The sequence below is a fragment of the Sorex fumeus genome, unplaced genomic scaffold, assembly GCF_029834395.1.
Source record: "Sorex fumeus unplaced genomic scaffold, SorFum_2.1 ptg000019l, whole genome shotgun sequence".
Classification (NCBI taxonomy): domain Eukaryota; kingdom Metazoa; phylum Chordata; class Mammalia; order Eulipotyphla; family Soricidae; genus Sorex; species Sorex fumeus.
Genome location: NW_026606076.1, coordinates 4860001 through 4883859, shown reverse-complemented (window position 1 = coordinate 4883859; position 23859 = coordinate 4860001).

Here is a 23859-nt window from a genome sequence, read left to right as displayed (position 1 = left end):
CCAGATACTCCGAAATTGATGCTGTGCCTTTGGCCAGACAACAAAATCTTTGGGCAAAGTCTTCCAAGAAAGTAAACGGACAAAGTTAGGTATGTGCGTGACACACCAACAAACCATTTCCGGGTCAGCTATATAATTGGAGGCAAGGTCTCTGGTTCCTGATCAAACTGCTTAAAGGCTATGATCTCAGAGACTCAGAGACAAATCTCGGAACCCAGAAGCTTTTTACAGAGATGCTCCTGGTTCCCGCAATCAGCTACCAGTGACAGACCACGACAACGGGGAAAGGGTGTGTATCTCCGCCTGATCCCACTTGGTGGCTCGGTGGCCACCATCTTCCAGAGGCCATTGGACAGACAGGTTTGGGCCTGCAGTGACAAGACATGCAGGGCCTCATGGGATTGGGGTGGACTCTGCCCTTTCCTCCCCACCTCAATGTGACAGACCCCGAGTTGCTGCCCATGTACAAACTCTATGGCTCTTGATCACTTGGCCATGATCCCAGAGTCTCAGTAACAAATCTCGGAACCCAACGGCTTGCAGCAGAATTGTGTCTGGTTCCCACAGGAGGTTACTGAGGCTGGGTATTTCAGGTGGCAATAGGTTTCGTGCCTTACGGCTCAGTGGCCGCCATCTCTTATGGCTTCTGGACGATTAGGTTTGGGACTGCTTTGAGTAGACCTGCAGGGCCTAACTGCATGGTGGTGGAGCCGGCCCTTTTCTCCCCACCCCAACAAAACACCGAGTTGTCTGGCACCTATGATTGACCTCTGTGGCTCATGATCAAGGTGCCTAATGGCTATTATCCCAGAGATTCAGAGAAAAATCTCGAAACCCAGCGCTTTTTAGCAGAAATGTGTCTGGACCCTGCAGTAGGTTACTGTCCCCGGTCCACCCCTTGGGGAATTGGTCCTATCCCAACAAATGCTCCCACTTGGCAACTCGGTTGCCTCCATCCTCCAAAGGCCTTTGGAAAGTCAGGTTTGGGCCCACACTCAGGAAGATACGTGGGGCCTCTCAGGATGGGGTGGAGCCGGCCAGTTCCTCCCCACCCCAGCATGGGCGTATGTCATTCCCACGAACCGCCTCTCTGGCTCGTGGTAAAGCTGTTTAATGGCCATATTCCCAGAGACTCAGGAACAAATCTTGGAACCCAGCAGGTTTTGGCATAAATCCCTGCAGATTTAGTTATTAAAATTTCAGAATTCCAAAATCATATGTTATTTATAACCAGCAATCGAAAAAGAATTATCTGCTGTTGCGTTTTCGCCAGATCTGAGTGCTGGGGTAAAATCCCAAATAATAATGGTGGGTCTCGTGTCAAAATATTGAATGTAATCAAAGTAGAGAGAAGAATGTGGAAATTATCTGCCCCAAAGGTAGGGGGAGGCTGTGGAATGGTGGTATATTTGGGTTTTTAGTGGTGGGAAATGGGCACGGTTAAGGGACTGGTGTTTCATTGTATGACTGAGAATTAAACCTGGAAGCTTCGTAATTGCTCTCCCATTTTTTCCCATTTTCTCCCATTTATTTAGAAATGGCCAGAGCAATAGTAGGGCAAGTAGGATGCTTGCCTTGCACGTGGCCAACCCAGGAGTCCTCCAATCCACAACCTCTTTGAGTTGCTCATTGGGCATTGAGTATCCCCTTCTCATCCCTGGAACATGTGATGTGGAGGTGTGGCATGGGGTAGAGTTGTCTTCTCCCCGGAGCTGTTTGTTTCGGATAGATCCTGTGCTTTGCTTTCTTGACTTTGTTGTCATTCTTCCTTATCTCTCAGGTATGTCAAGTAGTCCTTGTGTTCCCGGCTGTATAACTAGCTTGACTGTACACCTAAAGGGTCGGGTGCCCTTTCTGGACTCCGCTCAGTCAATCTGACACCATGCATATCTTTGCCTTTGGATCATTGCCATGGTTTTTTGAATATGGGAAGAAATTGAGTTTTCTTTTGTTTTGGGGCCTGGGGATGCTCAGCAGTTATTCCTGGTGGTTCTCGTAAGTTGATTTTGACAGTGTTCAAGGATCAACCCCTGTCAGCCTCATGCAAGGCAAATGCCTACCTGCTGTACGCTTGTACCCACCAAAAATTGTTTTATTGTGTGTATGTTAAATTGTGACTGTGAGCCCATAATGAAACTAATTAGGACCAGAACAGCAATGCATCACGGAGGGTGCTCGCCTTACAGATGCCACCTACCTTCGATGTCCACCATCCCCTATGGTATCCCCAGCATCGCTGGATCTGATTAAAAACAAAACCCAAAAGGTTTTTGGGTGATTGCCGAGCTCCTCCCTGCAACACTTCCCGCAGATTTTCCCTTTCTGTAGGCTTGCGTGGACTGTGAGAACTATGGAGATGTCCTCCACCTGTTTGGTCATTCGGCTGCATTCCATTTAACATTGGACTAATTCTCATTGTACATTTTGTTTGATTTCAGAACTCAAATCACAGGTTCAGGTTGTGGCATTACAGTAATTTCTTTAGAGAACAGGGGTATTGCATACAAGTGTGCTGTAAGATTCTCTTGTTGAAACTATTATGCCATTGCAGTGCTCAGTGGACCGAGCATGCGACTTGAAAGGTGGGGTCCGGCTTCATCCTCACAAACACATCTATGGACTCAGCATGACAGGAAAAATATCAGAGCCTAATACTGGGACTAGAGGGTCTTTAACCACAGTGGGTGCTGAAATCTGGAACTGTATTTTATTGTATTGTTTTTTAAAGTTTTCATTAAAGTGCCAGTATTTTCGAAGTTATTGATAGTTGTTTTAGGCGTACAATAACCGAACACCAGTCCCTGCATCAGCTTCCCCTCACCCGTGTTCCCGTATTCCCTCCCCAACCCAGTCCCCACTCTACCCCCGCCTGTCATCTGGACAAGCACATGACTAGGTTTCATGATTACAGCTTAGATCTCTTGTTTTCAGTTTTGTTGCATCTGTGTTTTGGGTAAATGGCTACACCCCTCACTCATGTCACTGGCATAAATGAATCCCTGATCCCTGTAAACTTCTGGTTCTCTTCCACCCCAAATTTCTTTCCTTCTTTGTTCATTTTCTCTCTAAACACTGGAATCAGGGATGATTGAAGCAGCCCCTTTACAGTACATTTCCTCATCCAGTGTTCGGTATTCCACAGATGAGTGAACATTATCCTGTTTTTGTTTCTTTTTCTGGCTAACTTCACTCAAGACTGTCTCTTCAGGTTCTAACCGTGTTGCAGCATAAAAGCAGTAATTCTTAAACCTAAAAAAAATATATTCCTTGATCCCCCTTTATTCATCAATTTATTGGAGTGGGTGCCAGTAACATCTCCATGCATGCCTGCTGCATGCTAGTGTAGCCCAATTGCATCTGTTCGTTCTAGGAACACGCAGAGCCTCAAACCGATTATTCAGGGTCTTGACGAAGAAGTCTGACCATCTTGTAGGTGGGTGTCCACGCGATCTTTTGACATCCCGTGGAATCCAGTGAGTAATGGGTCTAGGCCAGTGGTTGTCTGTAAACCTCATTACGTGTCCAGTCCATCTGATTTTTGATGCCTTGGCAGATGAGAGAGTGTCCCTGATTCTTGACCGTTGGCGGAGATCAGAACTCCGGATTCTATCTCTCATTTGAGTGATGCGTGATATTCCAAGCATAGTTCTTTTGATTCCTCTTTGAGAAACCCGAGTAGCATTCTCATCCTGTTTTTGTTCTGAGTCATATGTTAATGCAGGAAGAGCAGTGGAATTGAAGAAATGTGCTCATACCCGGAGGTTCTTTGTCCTCTTAGTTATTTCTTCAACGCTCTTGAAGGCATTCCAAGCCGCTTTCTTCCTCCTTCACAACTCAGGTGCCAGGAAAGTCATCATGTTGATTTCACGAACTCGGTATATATAACTGTTGCATTTGGAGATGGTGGTTTTATTGAAAGCGAATGGAGCATCAGGAATGAGGCTGTTTCTCATAAACATTGTCTTCGTAAGATTCAGCTGTAGTCCGACCTTTCTACTCTCACGGTCAAGTAGGTCACCATTTGTGTTTCTTGGCTGATGTTTGGTGTTATTAGAACGATGTCATCAGCAAAGTGGAGGTCGTGTAGTTGCCGACCATCTATCTTCCCTGCCATTCCTTCCCATCCATCAGGATGTCGGAGGGCAGTCATCTTGGTCTTGTAGTTGGTGAAGGACAGCCGGGCATTACGAATGCTTTTCCCGGCTTCTGCCACATCTACAAACATTGCTGTTCTCCTGTCTTTGAGGTCATCCTTGATGTCTTCTCTGCATTGCTTTGCCAGCTCGGACGTTCACTTGTGGTTGCCTGAAGCATGTACCAAGCCACGTTGGCGAATAATTGCAACATTGTTCGAAAAAACACTGTTTTTTTCATAGTTATCTCTCTCAGCCCCAAGAGTTCCAGCAGTAGGAATCCCTGAGCAATGCTGGTGTGACCCTCTCCCCACCTAAGTAAATAGAACAAGATAACAGAAAACTTCATTGATCCTCGCGAGCAATTTGCTTCATGTGAGATATTTTCAAAGGTCTGTCTCGGCTATGTGGGGATGCGTCATTGCCTTCGCACGTGTATCCCACTAAGCTATCCCACTAAGCTCCACACTAAGGTAGTACCAAACCCAGTCTCATTCCCCTTTTATTTTCCCTCTAAACTGGTGCTTCAATTTTCTGCAGAGGGAGTTATTTCCACTTACTGTGTCTGTTCTTTGAGTTGGAAAACAATTACACAGCTGTGTGACCTGCTGTTGGTCTATTTTGCTTGTCCATCTTCCTGAAACGTCAGGTCATTGCCTGGAAAATCCATCCACGTGTTAGAATTGCAACCGAGTCGGGTAAATGTTAGAAACCAACCTGCAGGTCTAGAATTTTTTTGACGAGAAGACTATCAGGCACAGCACAGTAATTGGAATCCTTCTCTGCTTTTCTTCAGGGAGCAAGAGCCCAGGTGGAATTCTTCTGGTCATGCACACTGTGACAACATCTCGAGCGAGCAGTTATGCCTTCAGCCCCATGAGGATGCCAAGACAGGTGGGAAGTCTTCTGTTGGGTACCAGTAGGAAGTGAGCGTCTATGCTGCAAAGGAGCGCTCCCCTGGGACAAGCTACTCAGAGACTGTTCTGCTCAGTCCATGGACATAAACTGCCCCAGGGGAGAAGCCTCTGAACTGTGGGCGAGGAGCACTGTTTATAGTGAGTCCAGTTATGTACCAGTTATGTACTCCACAAGTTATGAAGACTGGAATAGAACCCAGGTTACCCAAGTGAAAGAAAGCTCTCACACTCCTTGGCTCTCCATACAGCCTACGATCATGCTTGAGTGCTTCCTGAGTGCAGAGCCAGGAGAACCTCTGCGCCTTGCTGGATTTGTGGCCCCCAAACCATGAACAAACCAAATAAAACCAAAACAGCCTCAGTCCCTTATTGAAGGATTAGCTCACCCCTACGTGAGTGCTTCTGAGCTTTATCTTGCTGTATCCATGCTGCATATTCCTTGTACGAGAGGGTTGGGTACCCTCAGAACGAAGGGTGATGAGGTGTGGGTTGCCCATAGCAGGAAATATTTCTAAATGGTTTCGTCACAGACATAACAAAGTGGCTTCAGATGTTTTTTATCTCAGAGTGTCACAGTCAGTGTCCACCCATTGTTCATCGATTTGCTCAAGTGGGTCCAATAACATTGTGAGACTTGTTACTGTGTTTGGCATATCGAATGCATCACGGGTAGCTTGCCAGGCTCTGCCGTGTGGGCAAGATACTCTTGTTAACTTGCCAAGAGGGTGGAGGAATTGAACGCAGGTGGACATGTCGGCCGCATGCAAGGCAAACGCCCTACCCGCTGTGCTATGGCTCCAGCCTTGCAGGTTTGCCTTGCTCTGTCCACGTCAGGGTTAATCCTCTGCACCCCTCTTGGTCGAGAGGCAAAGATGGAGCAGCCCACTCAACCCCCCAGGTGATTCAGCCATGTATCCCACAAGATCTGAAGGCGAGAATAGAATGCTGGTCACCCACCTGAGAGACTCGCACGCTCAAGGCTCTACGACCACTGCCCCTTTGAAGCTCCATGCTTGATCTTTAATTACACCATACTTAACACAGAAGCAAACCTAAGGGTGGAAAATTCTCAGAGATATGGTCCTGGAGAGGGACGGAATCACTCACAGATCCATCTCATGGCGTTTCAGCATAACTTCCGTGGTCCAAATTTTTCCACGTTTAAGATTTTCAGCCCTTCTCTTTGCTTAAATGTTAAGTATGGGGTCATTAAGGATCGAGAACGCACCTAGGGCCGCTGCAACGGGAGCAGAGCAGATAGGGCTTTTGCCTTGCATCCATAGGACCCGCGTATAGTCATAGATTCCTCCTTTGGTTCTTTGGTCATGTCCATAGTGATTACTGAGTGTAGAGGCAGGAGAAGGCCCTGAGTATATCCGGGTGTGTCCACAACCATAAAGGAACAAACAAGGAAGAAAAGCAAAACACAGAGCTTCAGTTCCTTGATGGTGAATTCCATCACCCCGACTTGAGGGTGTCAGAACTGTATATTCTTCCATTCCCCACAACGGTGTAGAAGACAGAGTACCCGCATAATGTGGGGTGATGGGATGTAGGTTGCCCATAACAGGAAACATTCAAAGGGCTCGGTCACAGGCATCACAAGGTGCACTCAGAACCTTTCTTGTACAGAGAGAAAGGAACAATTAATGTGATAAAATAACCTTGCCTTGCTCATTAAAGGCTCAGTTCAATCCTCTGCACCCCTCCAGGTTTAGAGACAAAGCTAGGGCTACCCACTCGACCCCCAAGGCGATTTAGCTATCCACCCCAAAAAGATCTGAAGGCTGGAATCAAGCCCAGACTAGTCAAGTGAAAGACAAGCCACCACAGGCTTTCCTTCCTCCTGCTGCACCTGTGAAAGAGGCTTGCTTGATCCTTTATTACCCCATACTGAACACTGAAGCAAAGCCAAGGGTGGAAAATTCTTAGAGAAACGAGCACGTTTTGTTACTTTATGTTCCCTAGACGAAAGCGATCTTTCTATGTCTGTCCCTTTCTTTCAGAGTAACACCCAAGAATAGCCGAAACAAGTGCCAGGAGGTTTACTCCATCGCATCGAGGCCAGCCGCACACGCTATGGAAAAAGGCAGCTCAGATAGAGAAGGGAGCACCAAATAAAGGGTGCTGGGAGGATCCTCCCAGGTGGGAGATGCATGCTGAAAGCTAACTATAGACCGAACATGATTGCCACTCAATGCCTCATTTGCAAACCACAGCCCCCGAAAGGAGAGAGAGAGAGAACAAAAAGGAATGCACTGCCACAGAGGCAGGGTGGGATGGGGGTGATGGAAAGAGAGGGACTAACTGGGATCAGTGGTGGTGGAGGGACGGGTACTCGATAATTGTATAGCTGAAACCCAAGCACAAAAATTTGTAAGTCTACAACTGTACCTCATGGTGATTCACTAATATAAAAATGAATAACAAAGAAACGATCCCAGAGAGGGACAGAAACGCCCACAGCGCCATCTCGTGGTTTATCTCCAGAACTGCTGCAGCCCACCTTTGCCACGCTTTAGATTTCCAGCCCATTTCTTTTTTTTTCTTTTTTTTCCCTTTATTGTATTTGATTTTTTTTTAAGTTGTAGATTTACAATTTTTTGTGCTTTGGTTTCAATTATACAATGATCAGATACCCATCCCTCCACCAGTGCCCATTTTCCACCACCATGGATAATATCCCTCCCACCCCCATCCCCCCATCCCCCCTGTCTCTGTGGCAGGGCAATTCCCTGTGTTCTCTCTCTCCTTTTGGGTGTTGTGGTCTGCAAAAGAGGCATTGAGTGGCAAACATGTTCAGTCCATAGTCTACTTTCGACATGCATCTCCCCTCCTGGGAGGATCCTCCAAACATCCTTTATTTGGTGCTCCTTTCTCTATCTGAACTGCCCTTTCCTCTAGGATACCCGGCTGGCCTCTAGGTTATGGAGTAATCCTCCTGGTGCTGATCTCAGCTATTCTTGTGTATTAATCTCTTACTTTGTTACTTTATATCCCCCAGATGAATGCAATCTTTCTATGTCTATCCCTATCTTTCTGACTCATTTCGCTTAGCATGATACTTTCCATATTGTACCACTTGTATGTAAATTTCATGACTTCATCTTTTCTAAGAGCTACATAGTATTCCATTGTGTAGATGTACCAAAGTTTCTTTAACCAGTCATCTGTTCTTGGGCACTCAGGTTTCTTCCAGTTTCTGGCTATTGTAAAGAGTGCTGCAATGAACAAACAAGTGCAGATGTCACTTCGACTATACATTTTTGCCTCTCTGGGATATATTCCCAGTAGTGGTATTGCTGGGTCAAATGGAAGCTCAATTTCTAATTTTTTGAGAATCGTCCATACTGTTTTCCAGAAGGGCTGAACCAGTGGACATTCCCACCAACAGTGAAGGAGTGTCCCTTTCTCGCCACATCCACGCCAGCATCGGTTGCTTTTGTTCTTTTGAATGTGGGCTAGTCTCTGAGGTGTGAGATGGTATCTCATTGTGGTTTTGATCTGCATCTCCCTGATGATTAATGATGTAGAGCATTTTCTCATGTGCTTTTTTGCCATTCGGATTTCTTCTTTGAGAAAGTTTCTGTTCATTTCATTGCCCCATTTTTGGATGGGGTTGGATGTTTTCTTCTTGTGGAGTTTAACCAGTATTTTGTATATCCTGGATATCAACCCCTTGTCAGATGTGTATGCGGTGAATATCCTTTCCCATTCTGTAGACTGTCTTTGTATTTTGGTCACTGTTTCTTTGGAGGTGCAGAAGCTTCTTAGTTTAAGATAGTCCCATTTATCTATCTCTGTTTTCACTTGCTCGGCCAGTGGCGTGGCATCTTTGAAGATACCATTAGCTTCAATGTCATGGAGGGTTTTGCCAACTTTATCTTCAATGTACCTTATGGTTTCTGGTCTGATGTTGAGGTCTTTAATCCATTTTGATCTTACTTTTGTACATGGTGTTAGGCAGAGTTCTGAGCCTATTTTTTTGCATGTAGCCGTCCAGTGATGCCAACACAATTTATTAAAGAGGCTTTCCTTACTCCACTTCACATTACTTGCACCTTTATCAAAGATTAGATGAGCATATGATTGAGGAGAGATGTCAGTGTATTCAACCCTGTTCCATTGGTCTGCAGTTCTGCCTTTGTTCCAGTACCATGCTGTTTTAATTATTACTGCTTTGTAGTACAGTTTGAAGTTCGGGGGGTTGATTCCTCCCATTTTCTTTTTCCCAAGAATTGCTTTAGCTATTCGTGGGGGCTTATTGTTCCATATAAATTTCAAGAGTGTTTGCTCCATTTCTTTGAAGAATTTCATGGGTATCCTTATAGGGATTGCATTGAATTTATACAATGCTTTTGGTAGTATTGCCATTTTGACAATGTTAAGTTTCCCGACCCATGAGCAGGGGATATCTTTCCATTTCCTCATGTCCTCTTTTATTTCCTGAAGTAGCGTTTTGTAGTTTTCTTTGTACAGGTCCTTTACTTCCTTAGTTAAGCTGATTCCTAGGTACTTGATTTTCTGGGGCACAATTGTGAACGGGATTGTTTTTTTCATGTTGCTTTCTTCTCTCTCACTGTTTGCGTATAGGAAAGCCATGGACTTTTGGGTATTGATTTTATAACCTGCAACTTTACTATACGAGTCTATTGTTTCTAGGAGTTTTTTGGTGGAAGTTATTGGGTTCTCTAAGTAGAGTATTATATCATCTGCGAATAGTGAGAGCTTGATTTCTTCCTTTCCTACCAGAATGCCCTTAATATCTTTTTCCTGCCTAATCGCTATTGCAAGTACTTCCAGTACTATATTGAACAGCAGTGGAGAGAGTGGGCATCCCTGTCTCGTCCCTGATCTTAGAGGGAAGGCTCTCAGTTTTTCCCCATTGAGGATGATGCTTGCTGTAGGCTTGTGGTAGATGGCTTTAATTATGTTGAGGAAGGTCCCCTCTATACCCATTTTGGCTAGGGTTTTCATCATAAAGGGGTGTCCAGCCCATTTCTTTCCTTCAATGTTAGGTCATTTAAGGATCAAGCAAGCTGCTTGGGTCGCTGCAGCGGGAGCAGAGCGGTTAGTGCTCTTGGCTTGCAGTCACAGGCCCCAGTACTTTCTCTGGCTCTCCATACAGCCCCACCGTCATGCTGGAGTGATTCCTGAATGCAACATCAGGAGAACCTCTGCCGTTGCTGGATTTGTGTCCCCCAAACCATGAACAAACCTAATACAACCAAAACAGCCCCAGTCTCTTATTGGGGGATTCCCTCACCCCATCGTGGGGGTTTCTGAGCTGTATCTTGCTGTATCCTTGCTGCCTCTTCCTTGTAGTAGAGGTTTGGGCTCCCTCAGAATGTGAGGTGCTGGGGTGTGGGTTGCCCATAACAGGAAATATTTCTCAATGGCTTGGTCACAGACATAGCAAAGTGACTTCAGAAGGTTTCTAGCTCAGTGAAGAGAACAAAAATGAAAATAAATGATTTTGACTTGCACTTTCCACGTCAGTTCAATCCTCTGCACCCCTCGTGATGCAGAAACAAAGCGGGAGCAACCCACTCGACCCCCAAGAAGATTCTTTCTTTGGCTCTCCATATAGCCACCATCATGTCGAAGTGATTCCTAAGTGCAGAGCCAGGAGTAACCGTGAGCATTGCTGGTGTTGGGCCCCAAACCATGAACAAACCAAATCAAACCAAAACAGCCTCAGTCTTGTGATGGCAGATTCCCCTCCCTAACTTGGTGGGTTTTGAACTGTATCTTGCTGTATCCCTAACCCCCTTTCTTTGTAGAAGAGGGTTGGGGCATCCTCAGAACGTGGGGTGATGGCACGTGTGGTTGGCTATAACTGGAAACCTTTCCAAAGAGCTGGGCCACTGACAGAGCAAAGAGGGCTCATAACTTTTCTTGTTCAGAGTGAACAGAACAACGACAAAATAATCTCACCCTGCTTGTAACCGATCAGATTCAATCCCAGGTACTCAATGTTTCCCAGAACCCTGTGGGCACACACCAAAATATTACCCCCCACCCCCCCAAAAAAAAAACCCTCGGAGCCAGAGCTACAGTGTAGCTGGTAGGATGTTTGTGTTGCATACAGCCAACTTGTGTCCAATCTTCGGCATCCCATATTGTCCCCCAAGTACCACCAGGAGTAATTTCTGAGTGCAGAGCCTGGAATAACCCATGAACGTTGCCGGATGTTACCCAAAAAGCAAAAAAAAAATTCCTTGGCAGAAGTGATGCATTTAGATTTTCCAGGGAAGGAGATTGCCCAGTCTTAGGCTCATTATTACTGTGTTAATTAAAATTCTTCTTAACACACCCTAGTTTCTCTGATGGCTGTTACCTTCACCCCAGACATCTGGAGATGCTGGAGTTGAATCTGGCCTCTGCCACCCTCCTCCACGGAGAACAGAAGACAAGGGCCTTGTCATGTGTGTAGGAACCTCAAAACTCAGGACGGAAGATGGAACGCTCAGCAATGCGGGGTGCTGTGATATGTGGACGTGGGGTCTGGCGACCTTTAGAACTGAGTTGGTTGGACACATCGTACTGCGGGAAGGCAAGTCTCTCCTATGCCACCCTGTTCTCTCTCGGGTAACTGCCTGTGGAGCACTGCTCACTGGGTATCCTTCCACACATAGAGTGAGTGGGGCGAGCCCCAGGCAGCAGGCACACCCGGACACAGATCCCAAGTTTATTCTCTGACCCATGTCCCAGTCAGACGCGGGCAGGGCCGGAAGATGCTGGACTCTCTCATCCCCTCCAGCCCATTGCGGCTGTATGAGAGTTGAATCCACCAGAGGAGACTCCTCTTGGCACATGGACTCCTCGAGAATGAAGCAGCACCATTGAGGTCTGGGGTCATCCCCCAACCCCCACCCCACACCACCTGGTCCATACCTCCTGATCTGATTATATGATTTGGGGGAGGGGGTCAGAAGCTGTGGGGGGGCACATCCTTCTGGAGTTCAACTGCGGTTCCCACACTCGGGGACCCCCCACTTGCCCTGCTCCCGCAAATGTCTGGGAAACCCAATGAGCAGTCTCCCTGGAACAGATGGGAATCCAATCTAGGCTTTTACCAAGGTCAAAGTCCCGTTGCTAAGGAAGTTGCCTAGGCAGGTTGGGAGTGGTGATGTTCTTCTTTGAAATTCATTTCCTAGCCTTTTGTTTCTGCTGGAGCTTCTCTGTTGCTGGCCATAGGTGAGGGTGTGATCAGGCCTTAGTTCCTATTTTCTGCAAGGTTGGCCTTCACAACTTCAGAGCTATTCCCAGGAAATTTACTGCCTTTGCCTTGGGAGGGGGGTCCTTCCCTATCTGCCTGCATACCTACATCAATTCCGTCCAAACCATTAGGAGGTGCTGGACTTTAGGATGTTAGGAGCCCTCAACACTGGCCCCAGAGGAGTGACTCCTGAGTGCAAAGGCAGGAATAAATAAGCCCTGAGCACTGCTGACTGTGTCTCCCTCCCCAAAGATGCAAATCCTAAGGCTCCCAGTGCAGAACAGGTAGCTGATTACTCCCTGTGGTACCAGGGGACCATGTGATAGTGGAGGTTAGCCCAGAAAAAACATCTACAGGCAGAGAAAGCCTTGATCACAGAGATCATTGAAATCGCTCACAACTGTCATTTATAAACCTGATCCCCCTGACATAGCACTTTCTGTTCAATACATGAAACAAGTACTTTTTTTTAGGGGTGGGGGTAAGGCACAACAAGAAATGCCCAGGAGTTACTTCTGGCTCCACAGGCAGGATCACTCCAGGTGGGCCTGGTAGGGAAACAGATCATATCCAGTCATCCCCTGCAAGACAAACACCCCGCAGTCCCTAAAATCTGAATTTCAATTTACCTTGAATGCATCATTCAACCTCCCCCAGGCCTTGGGTGGGATACAGAATTCCTCCGTTTTCTCTGGGGTCCTCAGGGCTTGCCATTTGCCCACTTTTTTCATTTTTTGTGTCCCACCTTAATGATGCTCAGGGGTTTCTCCTGAATATGCACTCAGGAATTACTCTGGAAGTGTGGTACTTGGGCGATCCCACGGTAAACACTCTGCTTCAACCTTTTGATGTCTTAAATATACACTCCTAGTTCATTCTTTATGTTACAGTTCTCAAGTTCAAATTAAACTGGTAACTTCAGTACTATGAGGGAAAGGGAATTGCTGATGGTTGCAATTCAGGGAAACACAAAGATCTTCCTATTCTGTACACTCTTAAGAGTTCTTGCCACTGTGTATTTTCATATGCCTACTAAGGCCTGAGTTTCTGGTGAACCTGAATTAACCTACTGAGTTACCTTATATAAGTAAAAGTAAAAGGCCCTCCCGTTGTTCATCGATTTGCTCGAGTGGGCCCAGTAACATCTCCATTGGAGATTTTGTTGTTACTGTGTTTGGCATATTGAATACATCATGGGTGGCTTGCCAGGCTCTGCCGTGCGGGCGAGATACTCTCGGTAGCTTGTTGGGCTCTCCGAGAGGGGCAGAGGAATCGAACTCGGGTCGGCCATGTTGGCTGCGTGCAAGGCAAACGCCCTACCGCTGTGCTATAATAGTAATAGTAATGATTACTACTTCCTATGACAGTGTCCCACACTTGGACTTGATGTGTATGTTAACCTGTAAATATTGGGTCCTTTTTCTCTTCTTTTTTTGGGGGGTGGTCACACCCGGAGATGCTCAGGGGTTATTCCTGGCTTTGCACTCAGGAATCACTCCTGGCTGTGCTCGGGGGACAATATGAGATGCTGTGAATTGAACCTGGGTCGGCCGCATGCAAGGAATACACCCTACCCGCTGTGCTATTGCTCTTTTCCTGTAATTAATGGATCTTGCTGATGGAATCCAGGTGAAAACAGATTAAATAGGAACTAAGTAAATAGGTACAAAAACCACCCCTCGATCACAGTGATCACTGTCACTCTTTTTGTCTTCTTTTATTTTTTTGGTCAAACCCAGAGATGCACAGGGGTTACTCCTGGCTCTGCACTCAGGGACTACTCCTGGCTGATCTTGGGGGACCCTATGGAATGCTGGAAATCTAACCTGGGCTGACTGTGAGCAACGCGGACGTCCTACACGCTGTGCTATCACTCCAGCCCAGTGTTTTATTTTTTCTTGGACTCTGGTTTGAGGCAGAGACCCCGGTTGGCGGGCTTTATGATAGAGATCAACCAGGATGTTGCAGTGAATCCTTTGGAATTGAAAAAGAGGCAAACCTCCACACTTCAGGCCTTCCTCTGTTATGTTTTGAGGAGTCACACCTGCTTTGCTTAGGCCATACTCTTGGGTCTGAGCTCATCCATACCTGAGAGGGAGGACATAGGTGTCCTTATGGGAAGCAGGACTTTGAATCCTGATCAGTCTTGTGCAATTAAGTTCGTTCCTGCTGTATCAGCTCTGCACTCCTTGTATTCAGATTTTTATTAGATTTCCCTTAACATTGAGGATAAATATTTCTGAAAAGTTTAGGATAATGGCCCTGTCATTATTCTGTAATAGGGTGGATTAGAGATAGTTGAAATGGACTTGACTGTGCACAGAAAGATTTCTGATGGTTCTGTGAAAGGATGGAACAGGCCCCTTGATCAAAATATTTTACAAATGGTGGGAACCTGGCAGAATGCCCAAATAACCATCTCAGCAGGCAATAACATCAGCTGTGATGACTAACTATAAAGGGTGGTCACATTCCTGGATTTTACTCTTCTCATTTCAGTTATATTAGGAAATAAGATGACAAAACTTTGTGTTTGCAAGTGGTAAAATCTCAACCCTACTAGCCACCAGTATGATTAAAACTATTTTTGGTCTGTCCAAAAGACTAAGTCTACAAAATGATCTAGTACACTTTGGTGCCCATTAGCTCCTATGTGCCTCCGTTCTTAGGGTGGGTCCATACATGGATTTATTTGTTGAAACATGTTTTATGTAATTCATGGCATACTTGGCAGTTCTTAGGAGTTTGTGTTGTTTTGGATGCCAAGAATTGAATTTGGGAAAACCATATTTAACACAAGCATTAAGCCACAGTACTAACCTCTTTCCCCAGACTCTTGGTTGAAAACGTGTTTCTAGAGCTGTGTCCTGGGGTTTCCTTGTAGGTTCTTATATAGTGTGTTTTCAAGGGGTAGATTTTTCACTATACAGTGCTCTCTGACGTTCTTTCCAGCCTTTGCTTCTGTCCAGTGTCTCTCCAGCTCTCTGGTTTGCTGCTAGGCCAGTTCCTCTGCATCTTCAGGGCTGGCTTCAGAAACACTGCACCCATCTTGATTAATGACTTCCCAGAGAAACTCATTGTCCCAGGAGCCATTCACAATCTACTTGTCTGTTTTATGTTGAATCAACCTTGCTTTTGTTTTTTTGATGGGCATTTTGGGGAGCATTGGTTCTATGTTTGACCAGTACAGCACCAAGGGACTCCACCTTAACTCGCTGCCCTGAGCTCTGTGACCAGCCCCTCCAGCACTTCCCTCTCCTCTTTTTGATTCGAGCTCATCCGCCTTGCACTGATTCACCTGGGCTGCCATAATGGTCTGTCTGGACTTGGAACCTGGCACGTTAAGTCTCCTTGGTGAAATGGATGATGTCACAGACGGGAGTCTTCCATGTGCACCTTTATTCCTAGTGATGTCAAGTGGATCAGGCCTCCTCCCGGCACACGTTTAAAGGACAACTGATACTTCAGTCGAAGGGGGACATTGAAGGCCAATTAGTGGCAGAACACGAGGACGTCTCACCTCCAGTGCCTATAATGTGACCAACGAGATTGTGCCAGCTCTTGGGGCACTTTTGTGGTTGTTTTTTACTCCCCCCATCCATATCCAGTGGGTTCCTGGGGTCTGCCTTGCTCCAGAGGCTTTAGGAGGATATGAGGCTTTGCTGGTTGCACTGGGGGGATTTAGCATGGCACAGGGGTCTCAAGTGTGAGTGCATTATCCTTGGGGCATCTTCACCTCCAGCTCTGCGATGGGGCAACATGGCCTGGGGTGGAGATCAGCATGGGGGGCTGTGAGTCTTGAGGATGCCGCACCTGCTGATGGCAGAAGTCTTGACCATCCCAAACTTCTCAACCAGGGGTTGTGCCGGATCCTGTCCTGCAGCTTTCTGTGTAGACATGTGTATGTCAAACTGCCAGATCACTTTTGAGCGGCCACTCATCAGCCCCCAATGGTGAGGGACCCTGTTGAAGCCAGTCTTTTTCATTGGCACCTGCCAGGAGGAATCCTGGGGGCCTGGTCCTAGCATGTGGCTGAGGGTTGTAAACGAATAAATAAATGAATGTCGGGACTCAGAGAGATGGTCTTGCGGCTGTTCGCAAAGTATTTTTGTGAATTTTATTTGCTTCTTAAATACAAAGACTCTCTGCTCGACATGTTATTTGTTCAGCTCATCTCTCTCCCATCTATCCCAAACCTGGCGACCCCCAGATGTCTGGATCACCTGATTCTACCCCGGAAACGAAGAAAAATGAACCTTCCTGACCTGGCAAGTACCTGGTCAGGAATATTTGAAGCCTGGCCCTTAAGGCTCTGGTTGACGTCACAAAAGCCGTGACCTTCATCTGACGGCCCTGGCGGTCTGTGCGGAAGTGCCGGCGGGTCTCGTGGTTGAGGAAGGTGAGGAGTGGGTGAGAGGGCACCCAGGGGAGGCAGGGGGGTCCCGGGAGGTCGGTTTCACCGTTGCCCGTCCGGGTGGTCGCTCTGAGCGCCTGAACCTCCGCGGGCTCCGCCTTGGGGGCGTCGGGGTCATTCCGTGTCGGTGGCCTGGGGTGGCGGCCCCTCACCCAGGACACACCGAGCGCTCCCGCTGAGAGGTTTATAAATTGATTTTGGGGGAAACAGGGTCGTTGATACTAAGCAGAATTTATTTAGAAAGATGTGTAAGGAGGGAACGCAGCCGCCCGGGTTCGATCCCGGCCCCCCACAGCGTCCGATCACGGCCTGGAGTGAGCCCAGAGCCCAGAGTAACCCCTTGGCAAAGCCCCCCAGACCCCCAAAAATAAGAGGTGGGTGGGTAGAGGAAGCACGTGGTTGAGGAGAAAAACGAATTGGAAGCGCGAAGGTCGTTCTGAAAGTTCCAGAAACAAGGATAATAACTGAACAAACAAAAGTGAAAATAAAATTTTTAATTTTTTCATGTGTTTAGACCTTTTCCCGGTGGCGCCCAGGACTCCCTCCCTGGGGATCCGAGGACCCTTCTGGGTGTCGGGATGCGAGGCCAGCGCCCTCCCTGCTGACCCAGAGCTCGGGCCCCTCACTAGCAGAAAGTGCCAGAGCTAGAGGGAGCCTCAGTCTCCCCCAGATCTGATGGGGCGGGTGAGGGCAGCTCAGCGTTATCTTAGTTTCAGGGGGGACAACCAGCACCTGGTCAGTCTCAGGGTGGGTGGATCATCCCAAGCAGTGTCCCCAGGACATCCCGTTCGTTGTCCCCTGTCATTCCTTAGGTGGATTGTGGATTAGGGCTAAAGCATGGGATTCCCTCATCAAAGGGACCTGGGGGCGCATTCTTTTTCCTCGTGGGGGTTGTTGAGCCCCACCTGGCAGTGTTCAGGGGTCACTCATGGGGTTGCTCAGGGTACCCCATATCTGGGTCAGCAGCATGAAGGAAAAAAACACCCTCCCCTCTGTCCTCTCATTCTTGGGGGGTGGCGGGGCTGAATGGGGGGAGGGGCACGGCATATTCTTCATATGCTTGAGGCTCAAAAGCATTTGGCAGAGCCTTTGATTTTCACTGGTTCTTGTGCATTCAATGGGTTCTGGGAGTTCAGGGAGGTGGGGAGCTTCTCTTCCCTTTTTATTTACTTATTTTGCATTTGGGGTCACACCCAGCGAGGCATTATGGTTACTCCTGGCTCTAAATCCAGCAAGCACTCCTAGTGGCGCTAGGAACCATGAGGGATGCCCAGAATTAAACCTAGGTTGGCCACCTTCAAAAGAAATGCTCATTTGTCTATGCTGTCACTCAGGCCCCAAGGTGTGGAGCTTTAAGCCAACTCAGGTTGCGGTCTGGAGGGGTGCAACAGGGTGGAGCTACAGTGGGTCTTGCAACCAAATATGCCATCTTAGCAGGAAGTAGCTTGGGCACTGCCAGAGTGTGCCCTAAACCCTCTAATGATGCAATTTAGGATCACTATTGGCCACCACACCTTTATTAATTTAAATGAATTAATTATTCAGTCTGTAGGAAGTACAACTGCAAGACTCAGTTACTTCACCTACCTTTGCACTCAGGGAACACTCCTGGCGGGGTTCAGGGCACCGTATGGGATTCCAGGATTCAAACTTGGTTTGGCCGAGTGCAAGACAAGCACCTCACCTGCTATACTGTGTCTCCAATCTCTTTACACAGAAATTTCTTTTTTTTTTTTTTTATTTTTAGGGTCACAGCCAGCGATGCTCAAGGTTTACTCAGGCTTTCCATTCAGGAGTCACTCCTGGCAGTGCTGGGGGACAGTATGGAATTCGGGAATCGAACCCGGGTTGGCCACATGGAAGGCAAACTCCCTACCTGTTGTACCATCATTCCGGTCCCAGAAATGTCTTTATTACTTAATTTATTCTACTGTTTTTGGCCACAGCAGCACTCAGTGCTCAGGGGTTACTCTTGGTTCTGAGTTCATGTATCATTTTTAGCAGTGCTGGAGTGGGTGAGCCTATGTCCTGTTGCATATTGACCCAGGCTTAGCTGCTTGAAAGAAAAGCACCCTATAAACTTACTATCTTTGCTAACCCTATGTGATTATATTTCATCAGAAAAAAGAATTTCTGCCTCACCTGTCCAGATTTCAAGCATCTCCACTGTCCATCTCTGCAAGACCAGAGGTGTGCCTTGCTGTTGAAGTGAGTACTTTCAGAAAGGGGTTTTCCAGGGATCAGCTACAATAGGTTCTAAATATCTCACTGTTAGTGGTGGTGCAGTAGTTCAGCCAGGAGGGCATTTGTCTTTCTTGCGGTGACCAGAGTTATAACTGCCACAACATCACTAGGTGATACTGTCCCCTGCGAATCACTAGGTATGACCCCAACCCTCCCAATCCAGAATTTGTCTTGACACATGAGCATTCTTTGAGCATCTTTTTGGGGTTGGAGTGTTTCTCTTGTCTTTCCCTCTCTCCCCCGCCCCCGCTCCATTTGCTGCAAACTTGGAGATAAACAGAGACTCTCCCCCTCTTGTGTTTGTGTGTCTGAGATGCAGGGGGAGCCATGCCATGTCCCTCAAAGGTAAATCAGGTGCTCAGCCCTCTGAGCTTCTCTCCTTGGGTATATCTCACTACTTGGGGAGCAGAGGATGTGAGATTTGGGGCCACACCTGGTAGTACTTGTGGTCTGTGCCCTGCTCTGTGCTCAGGGGACTAGTGGACACTGGATACCAGGGAAGGCCCTCTGGGCTTCCAAGTGGCTGTCATCTCCTTCAGTCTGGTGTGCTCTCTCCTGTTTCTACCTTCATTGAGGGCTCTTGCATGTGAAATTTCTTGAGCCCTTTCAACAGATGGCTGTGAAGGGAAAATGAAGGAGTTGGAGGCTCTGAGCAAAATTATGGACTTTAAAATCTCGTTTGGGCGAAATTTAATTTTTCTTTTCTTTTTTTTCTTTTTTTCTTTTTGGGACACAGCGGTAATGCACAGGTGTTATTTCTGGCTTGGCACTCAGGAATCACGCCTGGGAGTGATTGGGGGACTATATGTGTTGCCGGGGACCGAACATATGCCCTGCCAACAGCACATCACTCTGGCTCCAAGTATAATTTTTCATCCTCTTTTTCTTTTATTAAATCATGTACCCATAGTAGTAAAATCATAGTCTGAAAACCTGGCCTGTAAGCTCTGAGCATTTCTGCATGTGGTCCCAAAACAAAAGAACAAACCCAGAGGACTGACTATTCAGAATATATTACTAGATTTAACACCTCTTCCGTTGGCAGTTAACTCCTCATTGCCTTTTTTGGGCAGAAGGCGGATTGGCTATGCAGGATTTTGCCAAACCCAGCAGTGCTCCGTGATCACTCCTTGGCAATTCAGGTTGTGAAGTTAAGTCGTTTGCGTTCATGACAAGTGCCCTCCCACTCACTGTCAGCTCTTCCAGGCCGCTGCAAACCTTTGAAATTACAGCCTGTACTTCTGGCTCAGGTTTGCACCAGGAGGCCCCAGGTGCCAGCAACCCTGCCCTGACCTCTATCTACCAGCTGGGCCTCATCCCTGCCCCCTGCCTGTATCTTTCTCACAAGGTTCAAATTATTTATATAGAATTTGAATTCCTGCAGTCAGAGATAGGCCAGGAATGCAGGACGGGTCCTTGCAAGCAATCCGCCATGGTACAGTCTCCTGTACAACGCAGTATTCCCCAAGCACCACTCAGGTAAGCTCAAAGTTCTGCCACCTGTAGCATAATCCAAACCTGCATTCTATAAAACTGGTTGGTGGAGGTTGACTTGTGAACAAATTACATATATCGATATAGATATAGATATACAGACACATACATGAATATATTTGTGTGTATATATATATATATATATATATATATATATATATATGGTCATACCATGTGGTTGCTGTCAAAAGGTACCAAACGGTACTCAGTGTGTTGCCGGGGTATACAGGTCAGCCGTGTACAAGGCCAGTACCCTACCAAACTATAGTTCTGGCACCTAAATTTACTGATTTATTTTTGGTTGGCTACACCCAATGGAGAGTAGAGTTTACCCCGGCTCTGTTCTCATTGATAATGCTAGGTTTGGGGACCCTGTGAGGTGATAGGGATTGAACCCTGGTCAGCTATGTGCCAGACAAGGAACTCACTGTCTGTGCTATCTCTGTAGCCATCATAAAAATGCTTTTATGCTAAGTCGAGAAAGTTGTGTTCTTTTTTCTATTTAACTACAAAATTCACTTTTTTTTTTTTTGCTTTTTGGGTCACACCGGTGATGCACAGCATTTATTCTTGGCTCATGCATTCAGGAATTACTCCTGGCAGTGCTTGGGGGACCATTTGGGATGCTGGGAATAAAACCTGTGTTGGTCGTGTCCAAGGTAAACACCCTACCTGCTGTGCTATCGCTCCAGCCCCCCCACAGTTCACTTTTTTGTGTTTTTGTTTTCGGATCACAGCCAGAAGTGCTCTGGGCTTAGTCCTGACTCTACATTCAGGAGTCACTCGAGGGGGGCTTGGGGCACCCTATGAGAAGTGGGTCTTTTAACAGGATTTACATGTTAACAGATGTTCCCGGTCTCTCCTGGCGGTCTCTCCTGGTCTCTCACTGTCCATATTTGGTGCTCTCAAGCCACTTCTCCACCCTGGACAGCTGTTGCTTTGGGCCGATGAAAGTAGAATGAGGACTAGGCTGGTTGTTCATTGGTTGCAGTTTATTCAGTCTTTTGTCTCTCCCAGCTCTATCCAACCCTGTCTCTAACTCGCTTTCCAGTGCTCTCTGTGACTCCTCTCCAATCTCCCCAGCCACTCTTACTTTCAGCTCTCAGCCTTCTCTCTAAGTCGGAACCGTGTCCTCTAACTCTATGTCTCTTCTTTTCTCACTGTATCATTATCATCCTGTTGTTCATCAATTGACTCAAGCAGGCCCCAGTAATGTCTCCTTCTTCCTATCCCTGAGATTTTAAGAAGTGCCACATTTGAGGCTCTTTCAGGGTCAGGAGAAAGAGAACCATGATTGTTACTGGTTTTTGGCATATTGAATACACCATGGGGAGTTTGCCAGACTCTGCGGTGTGGGCAGGATACTTCGGGTAGCCTGCCAGTTTTTCCAGAGTAAGAGTAGATAGTAAGATTTCGTGTGTCCGCGTACTTCCCAGAGCACGGTTTTATAGTCTTTGGGTCTTGGCCATTGATGGGATTACACGGCACCGGGGACAGTATGTGGGTGTAACGCCTACATACTGGAAGATGGGAGATCTGCGTGGAGGAGGCCCAGTCCCAATACGAGCAGCTTGGAGATCTAAGCCCCAGGTCCTGCACACCTGGGTTCCTAAGCCGTTTCCTTCATGAGTGAGGCTCGTCCGAACTTTTGGAGAGTGGTATTAAGCATAGCTGTGGCTCAAACCAGAGGTCTTCAGCTGCCAGGTCTCTGCTCGGGATGGGAAGGGAAACTGAACACACCTAGTAAGACAACCAGACGCAGAGTCAGGAGACTGGGCTGTTCTCTTCCAGGAGCAGGGTTTTATAGTCTCTGGGTCTTGGCCATTGATGGGATTACATGGCAACGGGGACAGTTGGTGGGTGTAACACGTACATACGGGAAGATAGGGGATCAGGGTGGTAGAGGATCAATTCTTTTCTCAGTCTCCTTCATTTCCCCTGTCTCCCTGAAGCTGCTCTTTTTCTTCTCTCACTATGACCCCAATCCACGCCTCCCTACGGGAAGCACAATGAAAAATGGTTTTCCAGACTTCCCCATCACCTGCAGCCCACGAAGGAAAAGCAGCCCTTAAGGTGTGTTACTCCTTTCCTTAGACCAGCAACTGAATTGACATATTTCCTATTACTTCCTAATGATTACCATTCTGTATAGACACAGTAATAGACACTTTTAGGCTTGTTGGTGACTCTCCTGGGGATGTCTCACCACAGATTAGACTACAGTGCTCAGGCCAGATCAATCACTCCTAATCTTAGCAGCGTTCAAGTCTAGTTATTACTTTTTGATTCATGACAGAATTTGTCCATGACCAGGCTCTTATAGATAAGCATTATGGTACTTTGGCCAGGCCCATTTCGATGCCAGGGTAGCTAGCTCACCACTTGCCCTGGGTCCATCTATTCTCTTATCGGACCCTTCTTTTGGGGATCGAGGAAGTAACGGCAACTGAGGCTTCAGTCAAGAGAGCAGATGTCCAGGAGGTAATATTATCTGGAGACCATCAAATCTCAAGCTCAGGCTTGTCTTTGTAACTGTCTTCCTGTATCCATATAAAAAGCAGTTGCTCTGAAATAGCTAACCATGCAAAAGACATTAAGGAGAAGAGAAAGACAATCTTTCCAAGTCAAAGTCTTATCAGGAGACAAAGGTAATTGAAAGGTTATGGGCAATCAACAAACATAAATTCTCACCTGCCGGGGAGCAATGGCAGATCACTATTATCCTACAATACCTGGTGATCCTCAGTGGTTTCTCCTGGCTCTGCACTCAGGTATTATTTCTGATGGTGCTCCAGGAGACTCTACAGGATCCTGTGGATTGAACCTAGGTTGGCCATGTGAAAGCAACACCCTACCCAGATATACAGTTGCTCTGATCTCAATTGGAGAGTTTACATGCAGGTAACTGTGCACAGAATGTCATTTGAAAGGATGGACGGGGAGCCTTGATGAAATGTTTTATAAGTGGGATTATAGGTCAGGTCCCCAGCTCTCCACATCCCAGCAGACCATTTCGTTTACCTGTGATTACTCACAAGGTTGCTCACATTCCTGGGTCCCACCCATTTCACTTTACTAACATTAGAGGTAAAATAAGGAAACATTTATGATTGGATAGAGCAAAATTCCATCCATCTATTAGTCAGATGGTCCTCAGGGGACCCTTTGGAATTCTGGACATTGTACCAGATTGACTGCATGCAACGCACTGTACTAGCCTGATACTCTCAGTTTGAAGTCATGTTTCTGAAACTGCCTCCTGGAGTTTTCTTTGTAGCTGAGAGTCCACTGCTCGCATGTTGTCAAGCGGTAGAGCGTTGGCCGGATCTTGCTCTCTGATGTTCTTACCAGCCTTTGCTCCTGTTCCATGTCTCCAACTCTCTGGGTTTCTACTAGGCCAGTTCCTCTCTGAATCACCAGGGTTCGCTTCGGAGT